Genomic DNA, 15,253 nt, shown 5'->3' with positions numbered 1-15,253 from the left:
ACGTGAAAGTGAAATCGCTCAGCTGTGTCTGACTCTTTGGGACCCCCTGGACTGCAGATCACCTGGCTCCTCTGAACATGGGATCTTCCAGGCAAGAGTACTGGAGTGGGTTGCCATTGCCTGAGTCAACCCCTAAACCAACTGAGTTACTTTCTACTCTTCAATATAGTGTGCTGATTTACATTTACTAGAAAAAGAAACAATACATATAACATATAAAAGAAAATAACATATTAATACTTAATTCTCTTAGAACATCTAAGAATTGGAAAGCATGTTTCATAAAATGTAGGTCAAACATACGTAAATATTTTATTATACACTGATTATCCATATATAGCAAGAAATTAGCCAAATGACAATAATAAAATAATTAAAGCTGGTTTATAAATTCAGAATGATTTCTAAAGGATTTTACTATTCCATATCCAATTATTAGTGCTTTTGTTTAGCAAGTAGATAGCTAATATGTTAATAGGAAAGTTCAAACTTATTAGCCTTCTTAGAAAATTGCCTACTTCTTAGGGGAAATTGCATTAACTCTCTTGATTCCTGGATCTCAAATATTGCCACCGAAGAACTAAAGAGTGGATGAAAATTACATTTTAAAACCAACTCTTTAAAAAATCACATTAAAACTAACTCTCGATACACAGATTTTATCAAAACAATCATATATATTTTTTATTTTTAATATAAATTTATTTATTATAATTGGAGGCTAATTACTTTACAGTATTGCATTGGTTTTGCCATAAATCAACATGAATCCACCACAGGTATACACGTGTTCCACACCCTGAACCCCCCTCCCTCCTCCCTCCCCATACCATCCCTCTGGATGTCTCAGTGCACCAGCCCCAAGCATCCACTATCATGCATCTAACCTGGACTGGCAATTTGTTTCTTACATGATAGTATACATGTTTCAATGCCATTCTCCCAAATCATCTCGCCCTCTCCCTCTCCCTCTGAGTCCAAAAGACTGTTTTGTACATCTGTGTCTCTTTTGCTGTCTCGCATACAGGGTTATCATTACCATCTTTCTAAATTCCATATATATGTGTTAGTATACCATTTTGGTGTGTTACTTTCTGGCTTACTTCACTCTGTAAAATAGGCTCCAGTTTCATCCACCTCATTAGAACTGATTCAAATGTATTCTTTTTAATGGCTGAGTAATACTCCAGTGTGTATATGTACCACAGCTTTCTTATCCATTCATCTGCTGATGGACATCTAGGTTGTTTCCATGTCTTGGCTATTATAAACAGTGCTGCAATGAACATTGGGGTACATGTGTCTCTTTCAATTCTGGTTTCCTCCTTGTGTATGCCCAGCAGTGGGATTGCTGGGTCATAAGGAAGTTCCATTTCCAGGTTTTTAAGGAATCCCCACACTGTTCTCCATAGTGGCTGTACTAGTTTGCATTCCCATCAACAGTGTAAGAGGGTTCCCTTTTCTCCACACCCTCTCCAGCATCTATTGCTTGTAGACTTTTGGATCGCAGCCATTCTGACTACCGTGAAATGGTACTTCATTGTGGTTTTGATTTGCATTTCTCTGATAATGAGTGATGTTGAGCATCTTTTCATGTGTTTGTTAGCCATCTGTATGTCTTCTTTGGGGAAATGTCTGTTTAGTTCTTTGGCCCATTTTTTGATTGGGTCATTTATTTTTCTGGAATTGAGCTGCAGGAGTTGCTTGTTATTTTTGAGACTATTTCTTTGTCAGTTGCTTCACTTGCTATTATTTTCTCCCATTCTGAAGGCTGTCTTTTCACCTTGCTTATAGTTTCCTTTGTTGTGCAGAAGCTGTTAAGTTTAATTAGGTCCCATTTGTTTATTTTTGCTTTTATTTCCAGTATTCTGGGAGGTGGGTCATAGAGGATCCTGCTGCGATGTATGTCGGAGAGTGTTTTGCCTACGTTCTCCTCTAGGAGTTTTATAGTTTCTGGTCTTACATTTAGATCTTTAATCCATTTTGAATTTGTTTTTGTTTATGGTGTTAGAAAGTGTTCTAGTTTCATTCTTTTACAAGTGGTTGACCAGTTTTCCCAGCGACACAATGTGAGTACTTCTAAATAACAAATTAAATTTCATGATCTAGTCTACATGCTTGTGACACATTGATTTTTATATTTTCTCCTGACAAGATGATTTGCTGAACCAAGTCATTTTGCATATCTGCAAAGAAAATGACTCTTTAAGAAATAGTTGTCTTCTCAGTTACATTGAAAGCATTAAGCAACTGATGTTCAAATGACTATGTTTGAGTAGAGTTTTATGTTGTACAACACATCAGTTAAAATAAATTTTTATCATAAAATGCTTGAAAGGATGTGTCTCAAACACCTATACATTTTCTGTCATAATACATTTTCTTTCTGTTATACAGCTCCAATGAAGGCAGTTATTTTTTTCTGTTATCCTCAGAACTTCCATGGTGACTCAGACAGTGAAAAATTCATCTGCGATAGAGGACACCCAGGTTCAATCCCTGGGTTGGGAAGATCCCCTGCAGTGGAATAGTACCCCACTGCAGTATTCTTGTCTGGAGAATTCCTTGGATAGTGGAGCCTGGGGATTATAGTCCATGGGGTAGCACACAGTCGGACACAACTGAGCAACTAACAGTTTCACTTTCACAACTAGTAACAGTAGACCGGGATCCACTTTGAAACCTCTGATTTTAAGCATCAGTTAAGTAGTTCTCTGATCTGTCTTAATTGGCTATTGAATATACTCAGTTTCACTCTACACTGAAATGGTAATATAATAAGACAAAATGAATGTCTACGCTTCTTGCTATTGTTAAACTGTCACAAAAAGTTATTTATACAAAAATGCATTTTAAGGGATTTGAGCTTAAATGAATGATACTAGTGATTGTGATCTGTAACTCCAAAAAATTTGCACTTTAAATGTTTTTAATAATGTATTTTCCTTCTAATAGTGAATATAAATGGATATATCTGTTTTTAAATGCAATAAATGATTATGCAATTTATTTGTAAAGATAACAGAAGGGCCTTTGTAATAACCTGAAAGCATTTCATATTCATGCTATTTTGTTTCTGAGGATACTCTTATGTTTCTTAAGTCTAACATTTTAAACATTCTTCTAAAGTATTTTTAATTCATTATCTCTCCTACAAATAAAGGCACCCACAGTTAATGTATAGTTGCTACATATAAGTGTACTTATGAAGTTTTAATATTTTATGATCTGTGTTAGAAGTATGCCAACTAAGGCTTATATTAGACTTCCTGATGTACTTCCCTTAGGCATTGTATCAAATATTTCTATATTCACTCTTATTATAATGATACCTATCCTCATAACTTTAAGTACCATATATATATAGAGAGAGAGACAAATTCCAAAATCTTATCTGTAATTCACACCTCTATTTAATATGCATTACACTCATTAGATAATTTAAAGCTAAATGTATCTATATCATCCTGAAATCTATTCTTGAAAATTAAAATACAAAAACAAAGTGAAATATTTAAGAGAAATAAATAATTGTGTTCCTTGCTTTGCATAAAATACCATGCCGATTACAATCTATACATATTTGTTCTGAGTCCTGTTTGCCAGGTTCTCTTTTCACTGAACTTCAACACTGGTCACCAAAAATTGTACAAAGTGAGGACTGCCTATAACATGTAATGACCCCTCCAGAGTAATGTTTCCATATTCTTCACCCCTACATAGATACTTCTGATGTTCATGTTCCAGATGAGATAAGTTTTCTCCTCATCCTTCCAAATAAATAATCAAATATATTTATATGCTATGTTTCCCCAGAACAATGTGTAAACTGAAGTTCAATGATGACTAAATTATCTTAAGTTTTGTATCTTTAGATCTTTAGTGGATCAATTTAAAAGAGCATTAAAATCTCAAATGAAATTGTTTTGCACTATGGAAAAAGTGTACCCGTTTTACTAAAATTTTTCATTTAAAAAGCTAAATGTTATCTTGATGACTTTTACCAAAGTCCGCTCCTAAGATATACCTCTATATGCAGATGTGTTAAATTGAAAAGAACAAGAGTTATAGATTAAAGTGTTCAAATTACATAATATCCTCTCAAACAAGCAAAACAAGCAAACAAACATCAGCATTCATTTGATGAGAAGAGACTTCACCTTTATGATCATCCCCCTTGCAAAACATAAACTCGAGCCTAACAAACTTCAAACAAAATCAAATTGAGAGACATCTGACTTACAGAATGCCAGACCACTATCTCTCAAAATTGTCAAAATCGTCTATAGCAAGGAAAGTCTGAGAAAATATCATAGGCTAAGCTGTGGAGAAATTACTCAAAAGTGTCATTGTGGTTGGGACAGAAACAGGATAGGAGGGAAGAGGAAATGAATCTGATTAAACTGTGGAATTGAATAAGGATGTACCAGTCATTTTCTTCGTTCTGACAAATGTATATAAGAAATTAGCAACAGAGGAAACAAGTGTGGTGAATGTGGGAACTCTCTCTGTGGTCTGTTTATAACCTCTCTGTCAATCTAAAATTATTTTAAAACAGTTTATTTGCATAAAATGTATTATTCAAAGTAAAGTTAACCCAACCCATGGTTCAAATGAAGTCATAAATAAAACTTAGCCATTTGAAAAATTGACTTCTTTGTATCTTTAATGAGTTAGTAGGATAGAAATTCAGAGGGTGGTGAAATTGATGAGAATCACCACCACTACCACCACCCCCGCCCCCCGCCATGATGTATTTTTTACATGGAATTAAGAGATGTCTATAAATGAGCTCACAAATTACAATTAAATTTTGGTCTTGGAAAAGTACAGCTGTCTCTATAGTATTTGGAGATGTTACAAATCAGTTGAAACCAATGACCAGAAGACAATGTGGATATATATTCTAAATTTACTTTCAAGCCATTGTCTTAGACAAGCCTGTAAATATATATATATATATATATATATATATATATATAAATAAATTATTTATATATTTATATATATTTACATATTATATATATTAAACCAGATTTCAATTAGATGAATTAGATGCTCTGAAATCAAGTCATAAAACAGAGGTTTCTAAAAGGTGACATCATCTTGAACTGTTTACTAGGTCCCACCAATTCTGTTTCCATGCTTGATGAGCCATCAATCACATGGCCACATGGATCAACCAAGGTGTCACCATGTGGGGAAACAGACAACTACTGCATACAGACAAAGCAAACTAGTTCCGCTTTCTAGAAGACAGTGTAACAAAGGTGACATGTATAATCTAACTTCACCTGGAAATCAGGATTTTTCTTAGAACACTCTGAAATTGCAGCTGGAGAAAAAACATTTCCTGCCTGGGAGAAATCACAATCTAACTTTTAAAAAGATGTGGGAAGAATTGTGGCATCTTTTCACACTTGGAAAGAAGAAAAGATGCATGACCATTACTGGGGAGGCATTTAAATTTTCAAGCTGGGCAACCATGGCAACCACTCCTGATGACAAAATTCAGGGAGGAGGGAGAGGAAGATAGAGGTCCTTGACTGGTGGACCAAATTTGCTTTCATCCCACTCTTCAGTTCTGGAGAAGGTTTAAATACTCTGACATTTCTCTCTTCCCACCAACCTGTACAAATGAACTCCAATGTTATGTAGAGAATTCATTCAGTCCCCTGCAGGGATCACTCAGGTCTCACAGAAAAGGACTTTGTCATAAGCTGGACACTGGTTCAAAACGACTCCACTCCTGTGAACCAGCAAGACATTAGGGCAAGTAGACAATTTCTCACTCAGTTGGAAGTCCGTTGTAAAAGGTTATGGATTAAACCTAAGGGGAAAGAGAAAACCCAACTGTGATAAATGATGTTTTTTGAAAGGCTACATTAAACCCAGGCACTGTTGTGAGGTGTCCAGAGAGTAAACTCCTTGTACCTAGGTGATGGATTACTCGATAAGGCATCTGTGGTCTTTAATGTAGAAGAATACACCAAGGAGTTGATGTAGACAGGAATGTCATTTAAATGAGAGAAATAACCCCCCATACAACATCACAAGTGAGATACAGTGTGTCTACAGCATTTTAAAAGCAATTTATGATACCCTATGATTCATGATGCTTCTCACAGCTTCAGTTTCCTGAAGAATCAACCCAGAGAAATTATCATAATGGTCAAGGTCATTTCTTCTCACAATGTGCTACATTCAGTGATTTGCACCTTTGGAAAAAAATTGAATTACCACCATGCCACACACAGGCTTGAAAGGACAGGTGTTTTGATATGGGAAATGGAAATAAGCAGACTCTCCATCTCTTATGAAGCTGGCATAAGCTGACAAAGGTGGCAAATTCACATGCTTAGTATTCACTGGGAGAAGTTTCCAATCCAAGATTTTTGCAACATGCAGATATTTAAGTTTTGAAAACCATTCTGAAACAGATGACTATCAAAAGCCATAAAAGAAAATCACTTGGAAATATAAATTCAGTAAAATAATAAATGCAGGCTCACAAGGTCCACAGAGTAGTAAGACATAATGCTATAATATAAAAAAGGAACAAAGTGAAAACTTGGGAAATTATTTTACTTATCAAATAAATGTAACCTTACCCACTTCCTTGGGCTTGGGCTTCCCTTGTGGCTCAGCTGGTAAAGAATCTGCCTACAATGTGGGAGACCTGGGTTCTATCCCTGGGTTGGGAAGATCCCTTGGAGAAGGGAAAGGCTACCCACTCCAGTATTCTGGCCTTGAGAATCCTACGGACTGTATGGTCCATGGGGTTGCAAAGAATCGGACACAACTGAGCAACTTGCACTTTCACTTTTGAAATAGTGTGCTAAGTTAAAGGAGAAGACCCTTATGCTGAGAAAGATTGAAGACAGAAAAAGAAGAGGGCAACAGAGAATGAGATGGTTGTAAGGCATCACTGATGCAAAGGACATACACTTGGCAAACTCCAGGAGATGGTGAGGGACAGGAAATCCTGGCATGCTGCAGTATATGGGGTCCTGAGGAACGAGTGTCACAGAAGGAAAATGAGAAAGTGAGAAAGGATCAAGGAGAAAACAATGAATGCAAGCTTGCATGACACTTCTCACTTCACTGTTGCAAACTATTGCATTTTAATTTTCTTAAACCCCATCATTATATGCAAATATCAATTTAGCAAAATTATTAATTTACCCTGAGTAAACCAAAGTATTTAATTATCAAACATTTGGACATTATAATTATGAACATATGAGAATGTTGTTCAATTCTATCTGGTATTTTTGTATGAGTACCATTAACTATTTAATGATGATATCATTAATATCCTGGATTACAGGATCTTGAAAACACAAAGACTTGTATCTGAAACTATTACATGTATAATATTTTATATTCAATTAAATGTTCCCTATAGGTAGATTGTCTGGGAATAAAATGCATAGGACACTTTAGTATTGTATATAAACTTGTCATTAGTAGAATCATGGGGATGGATCAGAACATTTGCACACTATAATTTAGATGAGATATTTAAAAATCATATTACACTGTCAGAAATATAACTTAAAGAATCAACTTGTAACAATTTGCAGAATAAAATTATAGTAGGTACCTTTATTAATAACACTTCAGTATTCTTGCTTGAGAACCCCATGAACAATATGAAAAGGCAAAAAGATAAAACACTGAAAGAAGAACTCCCCAGGTCAGTAGGTACCCAATATGCTACTGGAGATCAGTGGATAGATAACTTAAAGACAGAATTAAAAGATGGAGCCAAAGCAAAAACAACACCCATTTGTGGATATGGCTGGTGATGGAAGTAAAGTCCAGTTCTATAAAGAGCAATAATGCATAGGAACCTGGAATGTTAGGTTCATGAATCAAGGCAAATTAGAAGCGGTCAAACAGGAGATGGCAAGAGTGAACATCTATATTTTAGGAATCAGAGAACTAAAATGGACTGGAATAGGTGAATTTAACTCAGATGACGATTATATTTACTACTGAGGGCAAGAACTTAGAAGAAATGGATTAGCCATCATAGTCAACAAGAGTCCAAAATGCAGTACTTGGATGCGCTCTCAAAAAAGACAGAATGATCTCTGTTTGTTTCCAAGGCAAACCATTCCATATCACGGTAATCCAAATCTATGCCCCAACCAGTAATGCTAAAGAAGCAGAAGTTGAATGGCTCTATGAAGACCTACAAGAACTTCTAGAACTAACACCCATAAAAGATGTCCTTTTCATTATAGGGGACTGGAATGCAAAAGTAGGAAGTCAAGAAATACCTGGAGTAACAGGGAAATTTGGCCTTGGAGTAAAGAATGAAGCAGGTCAAAGGCTAACAGAGTTTTGCCAAGAGAATACACTGGTCATAGCAAACACCCACTTCCAACAACACAAGAGAAGCCTCTACACATAGACATCACCAGATGGTCAATACCAAAAGCAGACTGATTATATTCTTTGCAGCCAAAGATGAAGAAGCTCTATACAGTCAGCAAAAACAAGACCGGGAGCTGACTGTGGCTCAGATCATGAACTCTTTATTGTTAAATTCAGACTTAAATTGAAGAAAGTAGGGAAAACCACTTGACCATTCAGGTATGACCTAAATAAAAACCCTTATGACTACACTGTGGAAGTGACAAATAAATTCAAGGGATTAGATCTGATAGAGTGCCTGAAAAACTATGGACAGAGGTTCATGACATTGTACAAGAGGCAGTGGTCAAGACCATCCTCAAGAAAAAGAAATGTAAAAAGGCAAATGGTTGTCTGAGGAGGCCTTATGAAATACTAAGGAAAGAAGAGAAGTGAAAGGCAAAAGAGAAAAGGAAAGATATATCCATTTGAATGCAGAGTTCCAAAGAAGAGCAAGGAGAGTTAAGAAAGTCTTCCTAGTGATCAATGCAAAGAAATAGAGGAAAACAATAGAATGGGAAAGACTAGAGATCTCCTTAAGAAAATTAGAGATACCAAAGGAACATTTCATGCAAAGATGGGCTCAATAGAGGACAGAAATGGCATGGACCTAACAGAAGCAGAAGATATTAAGAAGAGGTGGCAAGAATACATAGAAGAACTGAACAAGAAAAGATCTTCATGGCCCAGATAATCACGATAGTGTGATCATTCACCCAGAGCCAGATATCCTGAAATGTGAAGTCAAGTGGGCCTCAGGAAGCATCACTACAAAGCTAGTGGAGGTGATGGAATTCCAGTTGAGCTATTTCAAATCCTAAAAGATGATGCTATGAAAGTGCTGTGCTTAATATGACAGCAAATTTGGAAAACTCAGCAGTGGCCACAGGACTGGAAAAAGTCAGTTTTCATTACAATCCCAAAGAAAGGCAATGCCAAAGAATGCTCAAACTACCACACTATTGCACTCATCTCATAAGCTAGCAAAGTAATGCTCAAAATTCTCCAAGCCAGGCTTCAATAGTATGTGAACCATGAAATTCCTGATGTTCAAGCTGGATTTGGAAAAAGGTAGAGGAACCAGAGATCAAATTGCCAACATCAGTTGGATTATCAAAAAAGCAAGAAGAGTTCCAGAAAAAAACATCTACTTCTCCTTTATTGACTATGCCAAAGCCTTTGACGGTTATGGATCACAACAAACTGGAAAATTCTGAAAGAGTTGGGAATACAACACCACCTGACCTGCCTTCTGAGAAATCTCTATGCAGTCAAGAAGCAACAGTTAGAACTGGACATGGAACAACAGACTGGTTCCAAATCGGGAAATGAGTACATCAAGAATGTATATTGTTACCCTGCTTATTTAACCTATATGCCAGATACATCATGAGAAATGCTGGACTGGACGAAGCACAAGCCAGAATCAAAATTGCTGTGAGAAGTATCAATAACCTCAGTTATGCAGATGACACCAACCTTAGTGCAGAAACAGAAGATGAACTAAAGAGCAACTTAATGAAAGTGAAAGAGGAGAGTGAAAAAATTGGCTTCAAGCTCAACATTCAGAAAACTAAGATCATGGCATCTGTCCCAATCACTTCATGACAAATAAATGGGGAAACAGTTTTACAGACTTTATTTTGGGGAGCTCCAGAATCACTGCAGGTGGTAACTTCAGCCATTAAATTAAAAGTCTCTTACTCTTTGGAGGAAAAGCTATGACCAATGTAGACACCATATTAAAAAGCAGAGACATTATTTTGCCAACAAAGGTCCATCTAGTAAAACTATGCTTTTTCCAGTAGTCATTTGTGGATGTGAGAGCTGGAACTTTCCTATAAGGAAATCTGAATGCTGAAGAATTGATGCCTTTGAACTGTGGTATTGGAGAAGACTCTTGAGAGTCCCTTGGACTGCAAGGAGGTCTAACCAATCCATCCTAAAGGAAATCAGCCCTGAATATTCATTGGAAGGACTGATGCTGAAGCTGAAACCCCAGTACTTTAGCCACCTGATGCGAAGAACTGACTCATTGGAAAAGACCCTGATGCTGGGAATGATTGAAGGCAGGAAGAAAAAGAGATGACAGAGGATGAGCTGGTTGGATGGCATCAGCGACTCAATGGACATGAGTTTGGTAAACTCTGGGAGTTGGTGATAGATAGGGAGGTTTGGAGTGCTGTAGTCCATGGGGTCGCAAAGAGTCAGACATGACTGAGTGACTGAACTGTACTAAACCTTTATTAGTAGAGGAAATGTTCTTTTGCACAATAAATTAATAGAAAAGACTGCAAAAATTTTAATATTTTTCAACCAATTATATTTGATGCTTTTCAATGTCACTATTAAATATACCAAATCCTAATGTTTTTTATTATGCAAAAGTTGGATATGAAGAGTTATCTGGAGTAAGTTTGGCCTTCGAGTATAAAATGAAGCAGGGTAAAGACAAATAGAGTTTTGTGAAGATAAAGCACTGGTCATAGCAAAAACCCTTTTCCAACAACACAATAATGACTCTACACATGGACATCACCAGATAGCCAACACAGAAATCAGATTGATTATATTCTTTGCAGCCAAAGATGGAGAAGTTCTAAATAGTCAGCAAAAACAAGACCAAGAGCTGCCTGTGACTCAGATCATGAACTTCTATTGCAAATTTCTGGCTTAAATTGAAGAAAGTACGGAAAACAACTAGGCCATTCAGATATGATCTAAATCAAATCCTTTATGATTATACAGTGGAGGTGATGAATAGGTTCAAGGAGTTAGATCTGGTAGACAGAGTGCCAGAAGAATTATGGGTAAAGATTCATACATTGTGCAGGGGGCAATGGTTTAACTATACCAAATAAAAAGAAATGCAAGAAGGCAAAGTAGCTGTCAGTAGAGGCCTTACAAACATCTGCAGAAAGAGAAGAAGTGAAGGCAAAGGAGAAAAGGCAAGATATACCCAAGTGAATTCATTGTTCCAGAGAATAGCAAGGAGTGATAAGAAAGCCTTGTTAAGTGAACATGTAAAGAAATAGAGGAAAACAATAGAAAGGGAAAGAGTAGAGATCCCTTCAAGAAAATTGGAGATACCAAGGGAATATTTCTTGCAAGGAGGAGCACAATAAAGGACAGAAACTGTAAGACCCAAACAGAAATAGAGAGATTAAGATGATATGGCAAAAATACATGGAAAGATTATACAAAAAATGTTTTAATGACCCAAATATCTGGGATGGTGGTGTCACTCACATAGTACTAGACATTCTAGAGTGTGAAGTAAGTGGGCCTTAGGAAGCATTACTATGAACAAAGCTAGTGAAGGTGATAAAATTCCAGCTGAGCTATTTCAAATCCTAAAAGATGATGTTGTTAAAGTGCTGCACTCAATATCCCAGTAAATTTGGAAAACTCGGCAGTGGCCACAGGACTGGAAAAGGTATGATTTCATTCCCATTTTAAAGAAAACAACAGCAAAGAATGTTCAAATTACCATACAGTTGTGTTAATTTCACATGCTAGCAAGGTAATGCTCAAAATTCTTCAAGCTAGGCTTCAACAATATGTGAACTGAGAACTTCCAGATATACAAGCAGGATTTAGAAAAGGCAGAAGAACCAGAGATCCAATTCCAACGTCCATTGGATCATAGGAAAAAAGAAAATTCCAGAAAAAATATCCATTTCTGCTTCATTTACTATGCTAAAGCCTTTGTGTGGATCACAACAAACTGTGGAGAATTCTTAAAGGGATGGGAATACCTGCCTTCCAAGAAACATGTATGCATGAAAAGAAGAACAGTTAGATCCAGACTTGGAACAATGGAAAGGTTCAAAATTGGGAAAGCAGTCAAGGCTGTATATTGTTACACTGCATATTTTACTTCTGTGTGGATACATCATGCGAAATGCCAGGCTGGATGTAGCACAAGCTGAAATCAATTTGCCAGTAGAAGTATTCAACCTTATATATGCAGATGATACCACTCTAACGTCAGTAAGCAATGAGGAACTAAAGAGCCTCTTGATGAGGGTGAAAGAGTGAAAAGAGTGAAAGAGTGAAAAACCTGACTTAAAACTCAACATTAAGTAAACTATGATCATGCCATTCAATCCCATTGCTTTATAGCAAATAGATGGGGAAAAAGTGAAAACAGTGACAGATTTTATTTTCTTGGTCTCCAAAATCTCTGATGACTGTGATTGCAACAATGAAATTAAAAGAAGTTTGCTCTTTGGAAGAAATGGTACTACAAACCTAGACTTCATGTTAAACAGCAGAGACATTACTTTGCTGACAAAGTTCTGTATAGTCAAACCTATGGCTTTTCCATTAGTCGTGTATAAATGTGAGAATTGGACTACAAAGAAGGCTGAGAACCGAAGAATTGATGCTTTTGAATTGCAGTGCTAGTGAATCGCCAGTCTATGTCTGACGCAGGATGCAGCATGCTTGGGGCTGGTGCATGGGGATGACCCAGAAAGATGTTATGGGGAGGGAGGTGGGAGGGGGGTTCATGTTTGGGAATGCATGTAAGAATTAAAGATTTTAAAATTTAAAAAATAAAAAACTAAAAAAATAAAATAAAATTAAAAAAAAAAAAGAGAGAGTCCCTTGGATAACAGAAGATCAAACCAGTCAATCCTGAAGGAAATCAACCCTCAATATGAAATGGAAGGACTGAAGCTCCAATACTTTGGCCACCTGATTCAAAGAGCCAACACATTGGAAAAGACTCTGATGTTGGGACACATTGAGGGCAAGAGGAGAAGGGTGTGACAGAGGATGAGCTGGTTGGATGGCACCACTGACTCAATGCACATGAGTTTGAGCAAACTCCCAGATATGGCGAAGGATGGAGAAGCCTGGTATGCTGCCGTTCATGGGATTACAATGAGTTGGACATGATTTAGCTACAGAACAACAGCAATAGCTAAGAAAGAAAGATGGAAGAGTTCCAACTTAATGGATTATATTAATAGAATCCTAAAGAGGGTAAATGGAGAAGGCAGTGGCAACCCACTCCAGTACTCTTGCCTGGAAAATCCCATGGGCGAGGAGCCTGGTAGGCTGCAGTCCATGGGGTCGCGAAGAGTCAGACATGACTGAACGACTTCACTTTCACTTTCCACTTTCATGCATTGGAGAAGGAAATGGCAATCCACTCCAGTGTTCTTGCCTGGAGAATCCCAGGGACAGGGGAGCCTGGTGGACTGCCGTCTATGGGGTCGCATAGAGTTGGACACAACTGAAGCGACTTAGCAGCAGCAAAGAGGGTAAATAACTAAGTTCTACATGGAGATAATAAGGGACTTTAAAGATATTAAAACTTGCATAATTTTCTAAAACCTTCCAGAGACCAATTATTAATCAATAGCTTTAATTAGGTCTTTAAATATTGATAACAAATGATTATAAACATGTACATTTAAAGCAATAAAAGGGACATCATGTGTTTGAACATATTTAATGATATTTTCAGAAGATTTTTACTGTTTGCTCATCTTAAAGAGAGAGCTACACAGATTTAGTGATTCTTGAGAAAAAGACAAAGAGATTTGAGGGGCAGAGAGATGTCCACAATATTGTAAAGTAAAAAAAAAATTATACTTAAAAAATTTCAACATAAATATCAACAGTTATATTTAATGAACTTTTCTCTAAACAGTCATTTGAAAAGGGCACATATAGAATAATTTTAGAGAAGTAGCAAAACTGCTCAAATATGGGTCATATCATGTAATATTCCTTTTAAAATCATGTGTAATTTAGTACCCCCAAACAAACTTGTTTAAATTCAAAAGGTGGAAAATGCAAAATTATCTAAGTTGGCAATAAACTTTACTAAATGTTTTACCATAAATAAATAAATCACTTTTCAAGCTTTCACAAATACGATTCTTGGGACGTAAACACTTGTAGCACAGTGTTTAAGAATCTCCCTTCATTGGAAAGTGGGTTCAATTCCTGTTCAGCGAACTATGATTCCACATGCCACAAAGCCATTATACTCACAAGCTATAACTACTGAGCCTGCACAGCCAAAATTAAAAAAAAATACAATTATTGGTACATATTCCTCACTGAGATAGTCTAGCAAAATATGAGCCAATGACTGCTGCTAAAAAAAATAAATAAAAAGGCATTTCTGGATAGTTTTCATTAGGGTTGTGAGTTTCTTTCCTTCTACTCATCTTCTCTTGATAGGTATATCATAACATGAGGACATTGTGTGCACTGAAGGTAGTTTTTCTAATCCTTCAAATTTACAAAAGTTGAATTTCTAAGCTGTATGTGACTCTCCCTTTGGACTCCAACTTGCATTATCTCGCTGCTTGCATTATATTGCTTTTCAATCAACCGTATTCTTTAACTTTTACACATTCATGAATTGTGTTGGAGAGTGGGACATAAGATATTTGTTGGTTAGAGTGGAAAAATGCTCACAACATACACATATTTTGTAGCAGGTGCTGGGCTGGGTAATAAGAGTTTAGTGTTGTTTAGTCAATAAGTCGTGTCTAACTCTTTGCAACCCCATGAACTGCAGCACACCAGGTTTCCCTGTATTTCACTGTCTCCTGCAGTTTGCTCAAACTTGTGTCCATTGAGTTGGTGATACCATCCAATTATCTCATCCTCTGTAACCTCCTTGTTCTTCTGCCCTCAATCTTTCCCAGATCAGGATCACTTCCAATGAATTGGCCCTTTGCATAAGGTGGACAAAGTTTTTGAGCTTCAACTTCAACAACAGTCCTTCCAGTGAATATTTAGGACTGATTTCCTTTAAGATGGACTGGTTTGATCTCCTTGCTGTCCAAGGGACTCTCAA

This window comes from Ovis canadensis, chromosome 16 (genome assembly GCF_042477335.2).
Source record: "Ovis canadensis isolate MfBH-ARS-UI-01 breed Bighorn chromosome 16, ARS-UI_OviCan_v2, whole genome shotgun sequence".
NCBI lineage: Eukaryota > Metazoa > Chordata > Mammalia > Artiodactyla > Bovidae > Ovis > Ovis canadensis.
Note: the sequence above shows the minus strand (reverse complement) of the source record.